Source organism: Erpetoichthys calabaricus, chromosome 5 (genome assembly GCF_900747795.2).
Source record: "Erpetoichthys calabaricus chromosome 5, fErpCal1.3, whole genome shotgun sequence".
NCBI classification, from domain to species: Eukaryota; Metazoa; Chordata; class Cladistia; order Polypteriformes; family Polypteridae; genus Erpetoichthys; species Erpetoichthys calabaricus.
Window position 1 is genome coordinate 218338404 of NC_041398.2, and position 18456 is coordinate 218356859.

The 18456-nt window shown below is 35.2% G+C and overlaps 1 protein-coding gene across 10 annotated transcripts in view; it reads left to right on the forward strand.

The window, feature by feature from the left end:
• The window catches only part of LOC114652251 (transcription factor 4-like), a 319999-nt gene that overhangs the window by 68670 nt on the left and 232873 nt on the right, over positions 1-18456 (forward strand). The gene's annotated exons all lie outside the window — the stretch shown is intronic.

Consider the following 18456-nt stretch of genomic DNA (forward strand, 5'->3'; position numbering starts at 1 on the left):
GGTCAGAGCTTTTAGCCAGGACATTAAGTGCAGTACAGCATAAAACTGGACTACTACTAAAGTATTTTGCAATGCTAATATAGGCAATTTGCTCCCTGTAGCTCATTATGTGCACAGTAGTCATGAAGCACTTACTTGAAGTCAACTCGTAGATTTACTCAGTTTTGTTTACCTATCCTCCACCCCCCTTCCCTAACCACAAGTGTTAACCTCCTAAGTTTATAAACTCATTGCGATGACTGTTGTCAAGCTGTGAATCAGCCTGCAAGCACAACTACGAATATCTCCAGAAAGCAGCCTGCAGAAACAGCTTTCTGAAGGCCCTTTGCTTTTATACAGCTGTAAACATCTGGTGTTTCCAAATGGATTTTTTTCCTCCATTTTGCACCTGTAAGAGCATAAATGTGGATGTTTACCTAAACATATTGATCAGATCAATAGGTGAGATGTTAAAGAGTGAGATACCTTAATTCCATATATTCTTACAAATCTTATTTTACAAATTAATTGTTAAGCATACAAGTCAGGTGTTATATTTGAATTTTTGTTTTAGATCTCAGTGGAAAATAGGCTATAAATTCTTGTCAGGATTTTTATGGACTGAGTGCTTCCCTTTTGTACATCTTGACTGACAGAATCATTTTACCAATCTCCTCCGTTTATTTTATATTCAGTATACAGTGTGAATTAATATCTATATCTATATATGCAGTGTGTGTGTGTGTGTGCATTTTATATGTAATATATGTGTGTGTGTATAAATATATATATATATATATATATATACACTGTATAAATATATATATATACACTGTATAAATATATATATATATATATAATATATAGTGGAACGAGCCCCGGACACAGACAAACGGACATCCTATTAAAGTCCAACACACGTTTATTTACACTATTTACAATTATTTTATCACGCACAAACCCCAGTGCCACAGCACCAATCACCCCAGGCCAGGCCAACACCACAGTATGCCTTTCTTCAGACCGCCTCCTTCTCTCTCTCTTCACAGACCTTGTCCTCTTCCACCTGACTCTAGCCTATCTACTGAAGGGAGGCGGCCCCTTTTATATGCACCCGGATGTGCTCCAGGTGCTTCCCAGCAATCTTCCACCGGCACTCCCCAGTGTGGCGGAAGTGCCGGCTGTGTAACCGGAAGCACTCCGGGTGTCCGCACTTGTCTTCCCCCCAGCACTTCCTGGTGTGGCAGAAGTGCTGGGGTCCAGGGCTCTCCAGGCATGGGGGTGCCCCCTGGTGGCAACCATGGGCCCCTACAGGGTTGAGCTTACCAGGGCGGTCGCCCCCTCGTGGTCTGGAGGAGGCACAAGCCCTCCTCTGGTCTTCTTGGGCATCCCGGCTGGGTACCACCCCCAGCCGGGTGCCACAATATACTCTCTCTATTTTTTTTTTCTTAATTGAATTAATTGATACACCTTGCTATCTACAGTAACTCAATGGTTTTCAAACTGCCAAAGATGACATTATAAAAAATCTATTCTAAATTTAAGATCGTCTTTAAGTTATTTAGGTTTTAAATAAACATACAGGTAACTGAAAATGTTCTTCAGTTGTTATATTAAAGTAAAGCTGCTGTCGGGTGGTATGTGAGGAAAAGAAAAATGGATAAAAAGTGGGACCTATCCGAACCTTAGATTTCACTGCACCTCAACTTGAGTCTCCATTCTCAGCTGTGTTGCAGTTCCACCACTTTGTCTCATGGTGATCCTGCTGTGAGGCTCCATTCCTGTCTTTCCCACCCACATTCTCCTCTTCTGTGTCCATCGCCCATGCCAAATCAGAGTGCTGTCTTTTTCAGTCCTCCACCCGCATGAGTGGGCTGCACAGTGTGTGTGTCTGTCTCTCTATGGTCTGGTTTTTCAGCGTTATAAGATTTTTAGATTTATTGAAGTTGTTGTTTTTTTATACTATTATTTTTAGAACAGATTTAAAAATTGGCAGAGTTTGGCAGAAGAAAATAAAATGAAGAACAAAGACAAACGTGAACAGTTATTACATGCGTCTAGCATTGCATTGTAGTCTTATTAATATTAATCCACAATGGAAAGCTGCTGTTTCAGACAAAGTTTCCAGTGTTTGGAAACCTACATCCTTCCATTAAAAATCAAATAAATATAGGAATAAGCCGAAGTTAGATGCAGAACTGTACTTAAAGTGATCAAAACTGGAACCTGAAATTGACAATAATGACCTTATTAAATCTCTTTTGTTGGTTGCTTTGGATAAGATCATCTGCTAAACAAATAAATGTTAATGTAATTGAATACTTTTATGTTTAATATTTAAACATTTATAGTTTAGTTTGTTGTATGTACAACTCAACTTACATCCATTAGTGAAACAAATCAAAAACATTAAATACTGCTGTTTATTGCAAAATGGATCACATCAGATCATAGAACTCAAAATTTAGTTGAAGGTACAGGGCTAAAACAAATAATTCAACAAGGTCGGACAATTCTTAAACATTACTATATCACGGCACAAATGTGTTACATATTAACGATTTATGTGAAAGGCATACTTCTTCACAGTTTGATCAGCTAATAAGTTGTACAGTAGTCACATTCCTGTGGGACTTTTTGACATTGTTGAACTACCCTAGTTAAACATGTGATTAATTACGATAAATTGAGTGACATTTTGCAATTAATCACAATTAATAATTGCAGTTGTTTTACAGCCTTAAAATATATGTTGTGTGTGTACAGTATGTATGTAGATATATATCCAAACCACCTGCCTAATTTTGTGTAGGTCCCCCTCGTGATGCCACAACAGTGCTGACCAGTCAAGGCATGGACTCCATAAGACCTCTGAAGGTGTCCTGTGTTATCTGGCACTGATACATTAGGAGTGTTTCCTTGAAGTTCTATAAGTTTTCCAAGTTTGGTCCTCCATGAATTAGACTGATTTTCCAACACATCCCACAGGTGGTTGATTGGATTGAGATCTGGAGAATTTGAAGGCCAGCTCAACACCTTGATTTCTTTGTCATATTCCACAAACCAATACAGAACAATTCTTGCAGTGTAGCAGGACACATGTTTTGCCAAGGAAAAATCAAAGGACAAAAAATGTCTGCCCTTTCCATAGTAGACCATAACATTACACTGCTAGCACTCTAATTATGTACCATGTCTAGCTTTTAATTCAGTTGTAAAAGCAAGGATACCTGTTGTATGAAAATATAAACAAAATGATCACATGAAAGATGGTGATACATGTACATGTACTAGCACTGCTATCTGCTATACAGTGCAATTGTCTTTCCTTCCATGTTGTGTCTACTATAATGTACTGTGGAACTGAATTAATGTTAATTCCTTTAACATCAGTTTAATTATTAACTGTCATGTTTGTCACACTCGTGTCAGTACCTATGATTATTGGAGTGAATGAGTTTTTGTTTGTTATGGTTGACACATCTTAAAAAGCAAAAACTGGTACTGTACCAGTATGTTCTTTGAGTAATGACAGCCATCCATCTGTTACCAAACCTACTTAATCCAGTTCAGGGCTGTGGAGCACTAAAGTCTATCCTAGCAGTGCTGGTCACAAGATGGAAACTATCCGTCATGGAGTGGCGGTCTATTACACTGTGCAGTCACACATACCAAACCAATTTAGATTTGCCAATCAACTAATGTGCATGTTTTTGGAATTTAAGGGGGAAACACAATTACCTGGAAAAAATAACGCAGAACAATGTAGATGTGGGAGAACATGTAGTGAACAGATTCCAACTTAGGAGTCTAAAGCTTTGAGGTTCTTAAACTAACCAGCTAAATACCATGCTGACCTTGAAAAATAACATGTGGCACTTAACTATATTTAAACTATACTTCTGATGAAATGATCAGCCAGTTTTGAAAATGATTTTTGCCCTTTTTAAAAAAAAAAAACAAAAACCCTATACATCCCATAATATATCATCTACATATAGAAAGATGGTCCTTGGTTGTTTTCATGTTTCTTGTGTTTGAAAGAAACTTTATACAATAATCTTGTAATCATAAACTGATCCTGTATGATTTCTGATTAGTAAGTCTACAGTTATAAGGCTCTAACAATAACATTAAAGCTAAATTATCCCTCCAGTGCATCTTTACTGCTATTGTTATTGGCCATATGTTCAAAAAATTGAGGTCAGGCTCTTAAAGAATGGATTAAGAGTATGAAATTGTATATAGGAGGATGTGCAAACAATCCACATTGTAACTGGGTTGGAATTCATATTAAGCAAGCTGTCATTACATTTTAAACGAAAAAAGCCAACTAAATCTTTAAAATAAGGAAACCACATTTGTCCCTGTGTGTGTGTATATGTATGTATGTGTATATACAAGTAGTCGTCAACTTACAACCAAATTCAGTTCCGACGGAACGGTCACAAGTCAATCCGGACATAAGACGAACTGGCATATGTAGTCAAACCTGACTGTATGTATTGTACTGTATAATAAATCCCTTAAGTCTTATTATTTGTTTTGTAACATTTTTATCATCTTTCTTGGCACATTGTGTACAATTTCTATTTTTATTTTTTGTAAATTATTTTTTTACCAGTAACAGTGCAGTGCACGAATACACTTCAGCATTCCTAGTTTTCATACTCTTTCTCAGTATGTTTAGCATTCATTTGCTCAGAGGTTGATACGCTTACTGCTTCCTGAGCAGCTCTTCTTTTCTCCACCCTAGCGGCCTGCTTCTTCTCTTCTTTCATCAGCATCTTTTTGCGTTAAAACTGATTAAGTCAGTGTTTGTGTTGCAATTACTTACTATGTTTTCTTTAATTTTTCACTTAAGCTGGCACTTAAGTCTTCAATCTGCGTCAAGAATGATTTAAGATATGAAGAGGTAGGGGAAGTGATGGAGAAGGTGGTAGGGATGAGAATGGCACCCGTACGCATGCGCTGCACAGCCGCCCTGCTGGCCGCTGCCGGAAGTTAATTCTACAATAAAATAAAAATAAAAAGAGGAATAACCTTGGAGGTCAATCATCAACCCGAAAGCGGATAGTAGACGTCATGTAGTATATGTGTACCAAAGTTCAGGTCAATAGTTTAAACTGTGAGCTACAGATGATTTTAAATCCTGGACAGACAAACGGACAGCCATGGTAGTGTATTATATAAGATGATTATTTTGTTTCATTATTACTGTTCCTCGCATTGGTCCCAAACCTTTAACAGCTTCACAGATCCTTTGCATTGTCTGTGTTATGTGAGTGTTAGCCTCTCCCAGTGTTCATTAATAATAACCATTAACAGATAAAGGAGTTCAGTGCAGTTTCGTTACTGCTTCGTGGCAGTTCGCACAAAGAGGTGCATTATGAGTGACAATGCAGAAGCTCTGGAGGTTAACCAAATTCAAAGCCAGAGCACAGCAGTACAGTTTCTGCGTTGCAATAAGCACCAGTTATGATGGGATAACTTAGTTACGTGCAATTGCATTCACTTTTTTCCCTCTCTCATACTGCTTGATCACCTTAATTCTTTTTGCCTTTTTTCCTTTAATTGTAAGAGAAATATAACTGAATGTAGTCAAAACCACTCCAGGTAATAAACTGAGATTAGGATGAATGAGTCACGGCATATATGGAGCTGGCTTAGCGAAAACTGTTGTTTGCCTGTGAGAGACAGTAGCGGTTATAAGTCAAATGATTGTAAGTTGACAAGTACTTGTGTGTATGTATATGTATATATGTGTATGTGAATATGTATGTATATGTGTGTATGTATATACAGTATGTACACGTGTGTGTATATATTAAAGTAAATCTTTGCTTGTCCACTATTTAAAGCATAACCCATTTTGTGACACTCAAGATCCAACATGTTAACATTTCAGAGACAACTCTGGTTACACATTTTCTGGCTTTACATAATAAAATTGGGATTTGGGAATAATTACATATTTAATTTAGTAGGTGTGTATAGTTAAAGCAAAAAATTAATGGAATGTGCACCCACATTAGTTCTACAGGACTAAGTATTAGAGACAAACCCTCAAAGAATGAAATGGATGCAAATGAGTCTAATAGTACAGCATTTGATCTAACTCTTAAATGTCCTCTACTGAATCATGTTCCATCACACACTAAAGTGTTCATAGAAATTACTTGTTTTGATTACTTACAGAAGTTTTTTTTTTTTTTTTCTTTTCACATCAAAGTTTTTGTAGATTTTGTGTTGAGACGAGAAACTTAACTGCAGTGTGTCATTCTTGGGTTATAAGAAAAATGTGTTTTGTTAAATGTGAATAAGCTTTTTTCCTCCACATTAAAGAGTGCACTGCTGAGCTACACAAACACTGACATCATTTTCACCTTTTTTCGTTTAGTTTAGTTTAGCGTGCTGTTTAACATTTCAACATTCGTTGGTTAGAAAGAACCACAGTCTCAAGAGGTTCAATTACAAGTTAAGCATATAAGAACTATGTAGAATTTCACGTTGTTTACTTTGGTTGGTTGAGATAGGATGTCTTAAAGTAATGTGTCTTTCACAGAAGAAACTTGCATGCTGCTGTCTAACATATCCAGTGTCCTGTTTGTTGTTTGTGTGGAGTTAGCACATTATCCTGGTGTTTTGCGAGTTTTTTTCTCTCACATCTCCCATGATGTGCAGGTTAAGTTGACTGGCACTTCTAAAATCATCCTATATGAGTGTGTGGGCCCTGAATTGGAGTAGCATCCTATTCAGTTTTTTTCCTGGAACTCTTGCACATATTCATGTTTTAACACAAAGTGATTAATCATAGTAAAACCATGTGTAAAAAGACATCTTTTGCCAACTTGCTAACTGATTCCACACTTTAAACACAGAAGTCTAAGAAGTGATGCTACAAATTACCAATTCAAATTATACCCTTAGAAACCTTGTGTGAAATCAACCCTTTCTGATCAAACTTGTACATATTTGCTGCATAATGGTGGTTAGGCTATGAAACTGATGGCCAGCGTAAAAGAAGTTTTAGATAAAGGTAGGCAAGCATGTTAATTCAGTGTATGTTAATTTGTGGTTAAATACCATTAGTTTAGGTTTTTTAAATTATTTTAACGCAATGCCTTTTTTTTGTCAGCCTGATTGGAATCCTAACATTCTGTTAAAAAAAGTTTTGCAATTTTTTTTTCATCTTGATGTTAATAAAAGAAAAACATTTTGAATATTACTAAATTCCTTTGATTTACGTAAAGTGTCCAATTATTTGCAGCATGAGCTGAATCTAATAAAGTGTAACAATATCTAACAGCTGGTTCCATCTCAATGAGAAGACAGAAAGCTTTGTACCTAATCCCAAGGGCTTCCCAACAGTGAATTGTTTATAGAATAAGCAGGAAACTTGCATACTTCTTGATTTATCAAACATTAATTGAGATGGAAACGTTAGGTAATGTGTCAGTTACATAGAGTCCCTAACACAAATCTTCTTTTCTATCACCTATCAGTTTGAAAGCTGAAAACTGGCAATAAATTCACTTTGTGCTGTTACATGATGAAGTGGGAAGTAAGTGTAGTCTAACTTCAGATTAATCTAAAGAAAATTTCATTACAGTTTTGTGCAAAATATCATTCATTCAAATTAAAAATCACAATGAATTGTGTTTGAAAAATAAAATTAGCCTTGTAAGGAAAGAAGTACTCTTTATTATTAATGAGAAATTAATTTCATTAAGGCGAATTTTTGTTCTAGCAGTTCCTCTCAAAATAAAGTTTTAAAAATGCAGATGTAATAGTTTATAATATTTGACATGTAATAGTGAATTTTACTTTTTTGGGGGAAAAAAATGAGTCCATGGAAAAATGCCAGTTTTGCTGAAACCCATCTATTCAATGCATGCATTTCTGGTCTCCATATCCAGCAACAAGTGTCTCAGTGCAAGTCGATCAATGTGTTGACTGGCACATTTATGCTTTTACTTGCACTCACTCATACTGGTCCAGGTTAGATTTGCGAGTTAACCTAAAAAGTGAGTCTTTGAATTAAACAGAAACTCTTATAGATATAGGGAGAATTTTAATCTAGGGCTCTTAAGCTCTAGTTACTAAAGCACCACCTTGCTGCTCCTGCACAATATCACAAGAGGTAAAATTTTAAAATGTATTTCATATTTTGAAAACATACATTTAAACATGCTAATCAACTTTTAAAACAAAAATAACCAACATGTACATATTCTAAAGATGAATGGGAGAATAGATGAAAGAAATGTATTTGTTAGTCATCCATTATTTGTACAAACTGTTGCAAAATGCTTTAAACAGTACAAAGAAGGCACTGCATTAAACATCCATAATTTTAAAAAGATAATTTTTTTTTTGCTGTGTCTGCAAATTGAAGACCTACTGCTGTGAACCTCTGCCTGTCCCTGAAAGTGACTTTATAAATGTAAACGATCCTGGTCCCCAATACATGCATATACTCCAAAATTGGTTTAATAGGTATAGGCTGTTTTCCGATAACTTGCAAGATAACCATATTAATAAGTTTTCTGTTTTATGTCAACCTGGCTTAATTTCATCACTGTGAAAGAAATAGTCTTGTCTGTCAGTGTAACTTTATTAGCTCCTGATTGATGCAGTGCAGAGTTTCATGCTGTTTGGCAGCACAGCTTTGAAAAACTGTGTGGGACCTTGGGGCCTAATGCCATCCCTGCATAGTTAACACTCTGCGCACATAAGCACAGACTAATATTGTGCTTATAATTAGAAAGAATGATCAACTGAAAATATGAGGAATTATTAGCATCATATCTATAAATATGCATGAGAATCCAAATAAAATCAGTAAGGATGGAAATTACATTTTCTGTCTGTTGTAGCATGTTAAATATAGAACTTATTTATTTTTACAGTTTGTATTAAGTTTCTGATGTGATTGCATTTTTGTACATTTTTATAAACAGGCATTTGACAGAGTCAAAAATATTACAGTTTTTGACTAAAAGATATAGGAGATCTTGTGTTTCCTGGTTCATCTGTAGATGCTCTGACATGCCTAAAGAATAATCTAATAATAATAGATCAAAATCTCAAACTTCCTGTTTATTTTGATTTATGCCAGTAGTTGTACATTTTGAAAATAAGTGACTGGGTAGTGTTAGTCAAAAACACACTAGTAGTTTATAAATTGAAACACATTTTTCTATATTTGCAAAAGTGTTTTCTACCTGTTCCACTTTGCATATTGCTAGCAGCCTGTCAGTAAGGCAAGGTTTGTTGTATTTCCTAAGAATAAGCTACTAATAGTTAAATTCAAGGCAACAATCTGTAATTTTTTACAGAATTCCTTGGATAAAACTGATCTCCAATATAATAGGCTGGTTCATTTTGTGTTTTATCCACTGCGTGTTTCACTTGATAATTGCCTTGACATATAGTCTTCTCATCCTGGTTAGAAGCAGTGTGTGTTTGCATTTTTAGTTTAAAAGAATGGTATTTTACTTTCAAAGATTTTTTTATTTTCAGAAGGGACAGAGATCCAGTATAAATGGCCAGCACAGTACATCTTCTATCATCTCTCTAGCACTGTTGTATTTTACTTGAAAATTAGCATGGCATATTCTGTTTTTATGATACTAATATTGTTCCTTGGCATTTTCAGAAATCTAAATTTAACATGTTTTACTGAACATATTTTTAATACAATTCAATGCTTGCAAAAGACCATTGCCTAACCTGGCGGTATCAGGTGTAGTACAAAAAGCCACCATAGACAAAATAGTCTATGGCAATCACCCATCTTCGCATGTATAAATCCAGGTTAGGGTTGCTAATTAACCTTACCTTTGGCATATGGACATTTTCTGAGTGGACAACTTAAACACCATTTGAGGTACCTGTGAAATATTACAAAATTTTATTCCTAGGAGTTACCTTGTAGTAACATAGTAACTTTTACTGTATTTAGGTTACAGAATTTTAAATCAAAAAATTGAGCCCTCAATGAATCTGTGTCCTTTCAGTTGAATTACTTTGAAAAGGTAAAACTGAATGATTGCATGAGGTTTGCAGACAGAAGTAGAGGGAAGAGCAGAAAAGAAAATAACAATTTCATGTCCTACTTTTTTCATTGCATTGGTAGAATCTTTAAAATATATATATATATATATATATATATATATATATATATATATATATATATATATATATATATATATATATATATATAGTTTATTTTTGGACCTCATGAGTCAAAACAAATAGGCAAAGTAATAATTAAAAAGTTTGCCAACTGCATTGTAGCATATGAAAATATTACTTTGCTGTCATGTTATTTCAACTGCCATTGTTACAAAATTCTGAATATAAACAAGCAACTTTACCGAGTGTCATACAGCTCAAGAAAACTTTTAGCATCTATTATTATTTTAGTACATATCCAAATGTTTCAAGATGTACAAAACAATATGTAAAAGTTTATTTGAATTGTGACCTTGAGTAAAAAAAATAATAATTTTGGAACTGTGAGAAAAGAAGATGAAGCTCCAAGTACAGGGATTAATAAAATGCATTTTTCTGCAAATGTGGCTGGACTTTTTACAAACAAATTGTATCAGTACCTGTTTCTTTTGCAAACAGCTGATGCAAAGTATCCTCACTAAACAATAATATAAAGTGTTTGTTTATGAATTAAATATATATGTTCTACACAATGATTTTGCTAATGATTTATTTTGGTTGTTAGATAGTGAAGAATCAAGGCTCTTTGACAGTGAATCAGTGAGGAAACAAAAGAATAAACCTGGCATTCTTCTGGATATGGAGTAGGAGGCCAGAGCACACCTGACCCTTTGGGCTTTATACCAATTTCATCTTCACTTACAGCTTCAGCTCTTTATGAATCCCTGATTTTGGCATGTTGCTTGAAACTTATGTTTACCTTAAATAAACAGCAGAGTATGTAAAAAGGTGGAAGGTGAAAAGGTAGCAAGCTTTTGAATAAAGGCTACCTGCCTTCAGGCTAGTTGTGAATTTTGAAACAAACTGTGAGATGATAACCTGCCAACAATCAATCTGAATTTTGCTTTGCAGTGAGTTGTGGCCAGTGACTGTATACTAAACAGCAGCAACCAGCAGTATCAGTTGATGGTACTGTATTATGACAAACTCGACAACGTAAGGCGAAAAATTGTTTCATATATGAGTGGGCAATATACCAGTTGGTATGGTATATCAGTTGAAATTCTCCGTCTGGTGTGGAAATAAAAAAAACATAGCTTTACCTTTATGCTGAAAATCCCTGGAAACTTGCAAACACATTTAAATTTAAAACACAAAACATTTAAATCTGCATATGGAATAGAAAAGAGGAAATCTGATTTTCTGTCAGTGTGTTTTTGTTTTAAAGGTAGTATGTAAGCCTATCTAGAGTGTTGTGTTGTTCAATCCGATTAATGCATTGATGCAAATTGGACAGTAGGACAGAAAAAAAGCTATGAAATGTGCTGTGCCTGCTTGGTGGCAACGTTGTGAGTGAGAGATAAAGAAACTGTACTTCTTTTGATTCAAGAGAAGTGAATATCTACTTTTGAATCTATTTGAGTAGAAACGGGTTAAGAAGTGTTTTTGATGGATAAGAGTTGTGCCTTTGTGCATGATTTATCAGTAGTACATTAGTTGTTTGTTAAAGATATGGCTCAGTTAGTAATAGTACACAGAAACACAATACAGGGGGTCCTCGGGTTATGACACAGTTCCGTTCCTACAACAGTGATGTAACCCGAATTTTGGTGTAAGTCGAAACACAGCCTAGCCTAAGTCACTTACTGATCCTAACACATTTGCAAAATCATAATCTAGAAAATTAAAAAAACAACTAAGCCACAGAAAAAGGAAAAGGACATAAACATACTGTACTGTAGTAACAGACAAAATGAGTGTAAAAAAAAATCCTTACCTTTTCCTTCTCACGTCTCAATTTTTTAAAGTTTTTATGGCAGTGAGCGTTGTAAACTTGAAACATCTTATGTCGAGACGTTGTAACCCAAGGACCCCCTGTATGTCGGTGTGTACCAAAACCACCAAAATTTTAATTATACAATGATATGGATTTTTTGCCTTACTGCACACTCCAATTTCTTGCATTAAAACAAAAAATGTTCAGGGATGGAGAGCATGACAGTGTAATAAATTAGGGTGGTTACTCATATCATAGTGTTTTGTATTCTTAAATACCATAAAAAAAGAATTTGGACAACACAGTAGTGAAGTAGCAGAAAGTACATTTTAGTAAGTTTTTCCAGACACTTTTTTATTTCAATGAAGCATGCACAGCCAGGATCATACAGTAGAACTGAATTAGAAAGGGTTATTTCTACATATGAAACTGCACTTGGAAGTGAAAAGCATCTACTGCTGGTTATAAAATCTTCCATATAGAAACATGTGCGTTATTTGAAGAGCCATCTTTAAGAGGGTTGGTGAAGGTGCTTATTGGAGATACTTTCTTTAAATGTCAGCATGTCAGTCTCTTTGTCTGAATAGCAAATATTAAATGTCCTCCAAAATAGTGTGTATTGCTGTTATTAATATCTTGGATCTAAACATAATGATCACTGTTTAGACTTACACAAATTTATTTACTTGAAAAACTTACAAGATGCTCAAAGTAAATATTTTAGCGATATAGTAGTAAGTTGCTTGGGGAAATATATTACTAAACAGACTGTTTTGACAGATTTATGTTCATCAGGTGCATTGTTAAACCTATGTAGTAATTTTAAATTCTCATTTAATTATTTAATTATTAATTATGTAAGGTTTCCATATTTTTCTTAGAGGGGAACAAAACCATGAGGCATCAAATGCAATATTACAAATTTTGCTCTGAATAATTACACCCCGGAAAGAATAAAGTTCTTTATTTCAGTCCTAAAAATGTCTGATTTCTGCCATGCACATCTGTTCAGGTCAGAAGGCTCACTTGAGCTAGTGAAGTGGATGGGGTACCAAGCTTTGAAATACTTCTAGTATTTCAAACTCATTTTAAGATGTGTTTGTAAAAGCTGAGTTTGTAGATAAAGTGGTGTTCTGGCTAAGACATTCGATTTTAAACCAGGAGGTTACAGGTTCAGTTTATACCTGGCTCTCTGCGTCATTTGACTTGTCTCCAGCTATTTAAAAAAAAAAAAAAAAGAAAAAAAAAGAAAATCTGTGGAAAGCTATATCTTGATCATTTAAGTCCATCCATCCATCTATCCATTTTCCAACCCGCGGAATCCGAACACAGGGTCACGGGGATCTGCTGGAGCCAATCCCAGCCAACACAGGGCACAAGGCAGGAACCAATCCCGGGCTGGGTGCCAACCCACCGCAGGACACATCATTTAAGTCATCTTGAATAAAGTCAGTTGACATAAAAGCAAACAGGAGCTTTTATGCTTTATGGCTGTGAAATTTAGTTTTTTTTTCCTGTTCTGGTAAGGTATGCTTAAGCCAGTATGATAGGTAATGTATATTTTTTTATTGTATGTATAAGGGTAAGTTTCTTGTCATACGAGCAACACTAAAATGGATAATGGGCTTTGAAAATCTATGAATGAGTAGATTCCTGGCAGGGTATTTTATTTAAAAGAGCTTTCAGGCTAAAATAATACAGATTCATGCTCTTCAAGTGAACTTTTTAAAGAGATCAGCCTATGGCTGATTTCTTTGGCAAATTAACTGGCGAAATGAGTGCCCAGTTAATTTGAAATCATTTTTTAAGGATACTTTATACTTAAACTCTGCAAAAACATCAAACATTTTTTGACAAATATAGTGATGACAGGGTGCAAAAGGACAGCATTTTCTTGAGGGTACCTTGGTCATATTGTTCATATGTCCTTGTTATTACTGATTTTTATTTTTAGTTAACTTTATAACCTCTTTTGATGCAGAAGCCCATAAGATTCCCGACACCTGCTGTAGGAAATTTTTGCGCTGGTTGCCAAGGAAGCAGTCGAGTGAATTGGTTTGTGGGAGGGAGAGGTGAATCAGCTTCCATGATATTACACAAACATACTATTACAGTGATCCTGTAATTTGTTTGATATGAAATTGTAAAATATGTAGTATATGTTTAATAGTTAAAATCGAAAACATAATTTGAATTAACTGTAAATATTGGTGTTTATACTCACAATTAGGCTTTAAATAATAAAAACGTGAGCTCATCTGATGATACAGTGATTAAAATAAAATTCTCCACTGCTTCCTCCTTGTGTGCAGCCATGGATGTTTCTGGCCTTTTATTGGCTCTAAAATGTATATCCGGTTTTGGTCCCCAATCCTTTATTACTCTCCCTGTGTGGGTTAAGGGCCCTCTGCTGTTCATGAGACCCCAAGCAGTTGCTAAGCTCACACATGCCAGCAAAATGACTCTGTGCGGCTGTGTGTGAGCGCAAATACATTCTTTCTGCTGATGATGGAAATGCTTCTAGTTGCTAATATAGGAGCAAAGTTCGTTGACTTAAAGTCCTCTTGCTAGGAACCAGCATTTGGGTTGGTTATCCGCAAAAAATGTGGGTATTGGGTGATTTTAGGACTTGTAATTTTTCTTTGGGTTTGTGTGTTATCTGGAATTCAAATGCTCACTGATAACTTCAGATTGATTATCAATTTAAGTTGGGTGTTTAAAAACATTTTGGCATGTGACTGTTTAAGATATTCGTAAAATAGATAGATTGTGAAGTTTGCCTTAATATTATAAACATTATTTTTTAACTTTGTGTAACATAATTATCTTTAAAATATTTTCATAATTATGTTACTGTACCATCATATCTGACATTAGCCTATCACACCACTTCAGCAGGATATCTGAAAAGTACCATAAAATAAGAATCAATTCTAGCATGAAAAGCAATGGAGTGTACAATTTCATGCTTTAAACCATCCAGTGATATTTTATTTTTTGCATCATGAATCATGCAGAAGGAAAAAAGATAAGTACCACAGACAAAGGAAAAAAATTGTTTGTAAATAAAACTTGGTAGGCTATGGCAGGTTGGTAAATGTGAGTGCACAGTGGGAAAAATAAAAAAAAATGTTAAGGATATTAAGGGGCAAAAATACAGGATTACAAAGATAGGAATGGATGAGGCTAGTCATTTAGAGAAAAATAACCTTCCTGAAATAAAGGTTCTAAGGATATGGAAGATAATGAGGACTAAATGGTGGGTTAAGTGGGTTTCATAGCATGGATGAAAAATTCAGTTTAATGCAGTGGTATGATTGTGTTGTGCTGGAAGTCCTCCACCACTTACAATTGAAACAGAGTGAACTAAGTTGTGAGTACTGATAATGTAAATGATTAAAAGGGAGAATGCTCAACAGGTGGGTTTATATTAAAATATTCAAGTTTAATCCAGTTTATATAGTGTGGATTACATTAGATATACTTTATTAATCCCAAGGGGAAATTTGGATGCATATGATGATGGGTCTAAGATTATTACAACATTTTATAGTTTATGGATTTAGATTGAGTCTTTGTGGTGTATATGTCAATAGTTCACATAAAAAAATTTAATCTAAGGTAAAGTTCAAATTTATTGTCATGTGCACATTGTACAATGCAATTCTCATGTGCATGTTGCACAAACAGTAGACTAGTTATGGTAATAATATCATCAAACAAAAGCAATACTTAGATTTAAGATTCACGGAACTTAATAACCTGCTTTGATTTCCATTCTAAAGCAAATTAAGAGAGATGCTGTGTTTTTATAGGACATGGTCTTCCTACAAGGAGGCAGATATGGAATGATTACTAATTTCACAGTTGATGCAGTGCTCCGATAGATATGTTGGCTATTATAATCTTTTACTCTTTGGTTAAAATTAAGTACATGTTTATAAATAGCTATTCTTGTACTCAATCACTTTTGCTCATTCTTAGTAATAAATATGTCTGTGTTTGGGCCAGCTGTTTTTTTGAAATGGGCAGTTTTGTATTGTGGAATCAATCAACATTGAATTGCTGGCTATAATTCGAGGTCAGATGGTTTTTTTGTTTGGCCTAATCACAGCAGAGTATGTGACCAAAGCAACATTAAAGTGTACTTCCCTCAAAAATGATATTATGATACTTACCCGAAGTACTTTGTAGTAATGACCAAGGAAAAAAAATCATCTCATGTTTTCATGCAGAACAACAGAATAAAGATTATGAGATAATAGAACCCAATAGTGACCAGTGCTGTAGAACGGCAAAGAATGTGAAAAACATCCATGGGAAAAAAAAGTCTCATATTACTCGAGTCATACAATCCACATGTCTGTTATCAAGTCATATTCTGAAAACACAACAAACAAGCATTTTTTACTAAAATATTATTAATGGCTACTTCCTGAATAACCAGCATACACTATAAACAGAAAAAAACGCATTCATATAATAATATGGTTTTGAATTGAAAACGTTACTCTTAACCAATGAATTAGGGAGAATGTCAGATCTTCAATTCAAATGAAAACATGACATTAAAAATTTTCTCCACCATCACTTTAAGCTACATGGTGTAAGTAGCATATAAAAATATATCTTTTAGTTTTTTAGCGCAGCATTCTTGTAATGCTGTTAAAAAGTGTGCTGTGGCTGTCCATGAGGATGTTGTGCATCCATATTTTTGAAAAACTCCAAAACTAGTAATTAATTGACTTTAAAAGGAAGGTGCTGCTTAGTATATTACTACGGACTTTTTAAGGAATGTGACAGAGTATAATAATTACTATATATAGTAATAATGTGGACAGTATATCTAATTCAGCAGTTTTTCTTATTGAGCTGTTTTAAATGTCACATTGTTACAGAGTTGTGGCAAAAAATTCTCTGGATTAATGTATATTTCTGTATTTAGGTTGGGTTTATGAAAAATGTGCAGATGTTGTAACAGACACTTTAAGGCCAGAGTTATACTTCACGCGACGCATGCTGCAGCGGACGCTTCTGCTACGCAAGCGTTGAAGTGTTTATACTTGCGCACGTACTTTATGTAAATCTGGAGGAATCCGTCAGGTGGCAGTGCGAGATATTATCACGGTGAGAACATATTCGGCTTCTCTGTGTTGTGAATTGCCTAGAACACCCATTAAATTCCGATGACACCTTACCGCAATATCTCTGAAAAGGATGTTTATTGATTAAATCCAGGGATGTGTCCATTCCAACAAGCATTGGGCACGAGTGAGAAACAATCCCTGGACGATGCCTCGGCTCATCGCAAGGTGAATACAAGCAAACACATACACTAGTGTCATTTTAGCGGCACCAAATCCCCAAATCTGCATATCTTTGGAAGGAAACTGGAGCACACTGAGGAAACCCAGCAGGAAAACGTGTAAACTCCAGGCAGGGATTATCAGCGACGTGACTCCCTGCAAGACAGCAGCGCTAACGCTCCGCCACTGTGTCGCCCCATGTGTGTAATTATTGACAGTATTCATTATTTAAACGAAATTACCGATTTATCTGTAAAATGTAATATACATACTTTAATGCTTTTCATCATGAAAGTGATACCAAGTATAAATCTAAGGTTTCTAAATTTGCAGAGAGTTGGAATATCATACATTTAATGTGCTCAGTGTGGCGATGTATTGCTGGCGATTCGCTGCTGTCAGGAGCAGAGGAAGCCCTAGAAAAAAAGATAGCACAGAAGACGGTATGTGAGAATTTTAAAACGTATCGTGTCATTACGATCAGGAATATGTGACGCTTGTTTGTCTGCATTTTGCTTCACCACATCGAACCATTTATCAAATATCGAAGCGCGCACACCGATCTTGTAGGATCCGCAAAGCGATTTCTGTCACATGTAGATAGTAAACAGAGACTCTGACGTCACATTCCAACTTTTAGCACTCTGCGCCCTCCGACTTTTTGCTGGTACTGCAACTCGCGCATGTGTCGCGTTAATTTCTGAGGACCTGCTCAGAGGACGCATCAAATGAATGCTCAGAATGCATGGTGGTCATGATGCGGGCGCGTACGCATTCTGAGCGTGAAGTATAAATGAGCCCTAAATGTTCAGATATTTCCTTTATGTCTTACAGTATTTAGATTGACATTGATTTGTATTTCTTTGCCTACACTGATATATTACTATAATTTGTGTTATGTTCTTAATTTTAATTAATTTAGTTTTATAAATTTCATTTGCATGAATTGCATCAATAGTGTGAATGTTCAGAAGATCTAGAAAAACCCAGCTCATTTACTATAGCTGCTGTTTATCCAGCGCTTTGCTTCTGGAAGAAAAATGTTTTTAGCTCTTGTGGTCAGATAGTTTATTTATGGGACTTGAACATTAGATATCTAAAACATGCGCAGTCTGGTAAATTGTGTGTTAGCATAAATATAAGTAGTTTACCCAGAGATTTATCAGGACTGCTTAGGAATGTATGTGGCCAATCTCTGTTTACTGGGAAATCTGA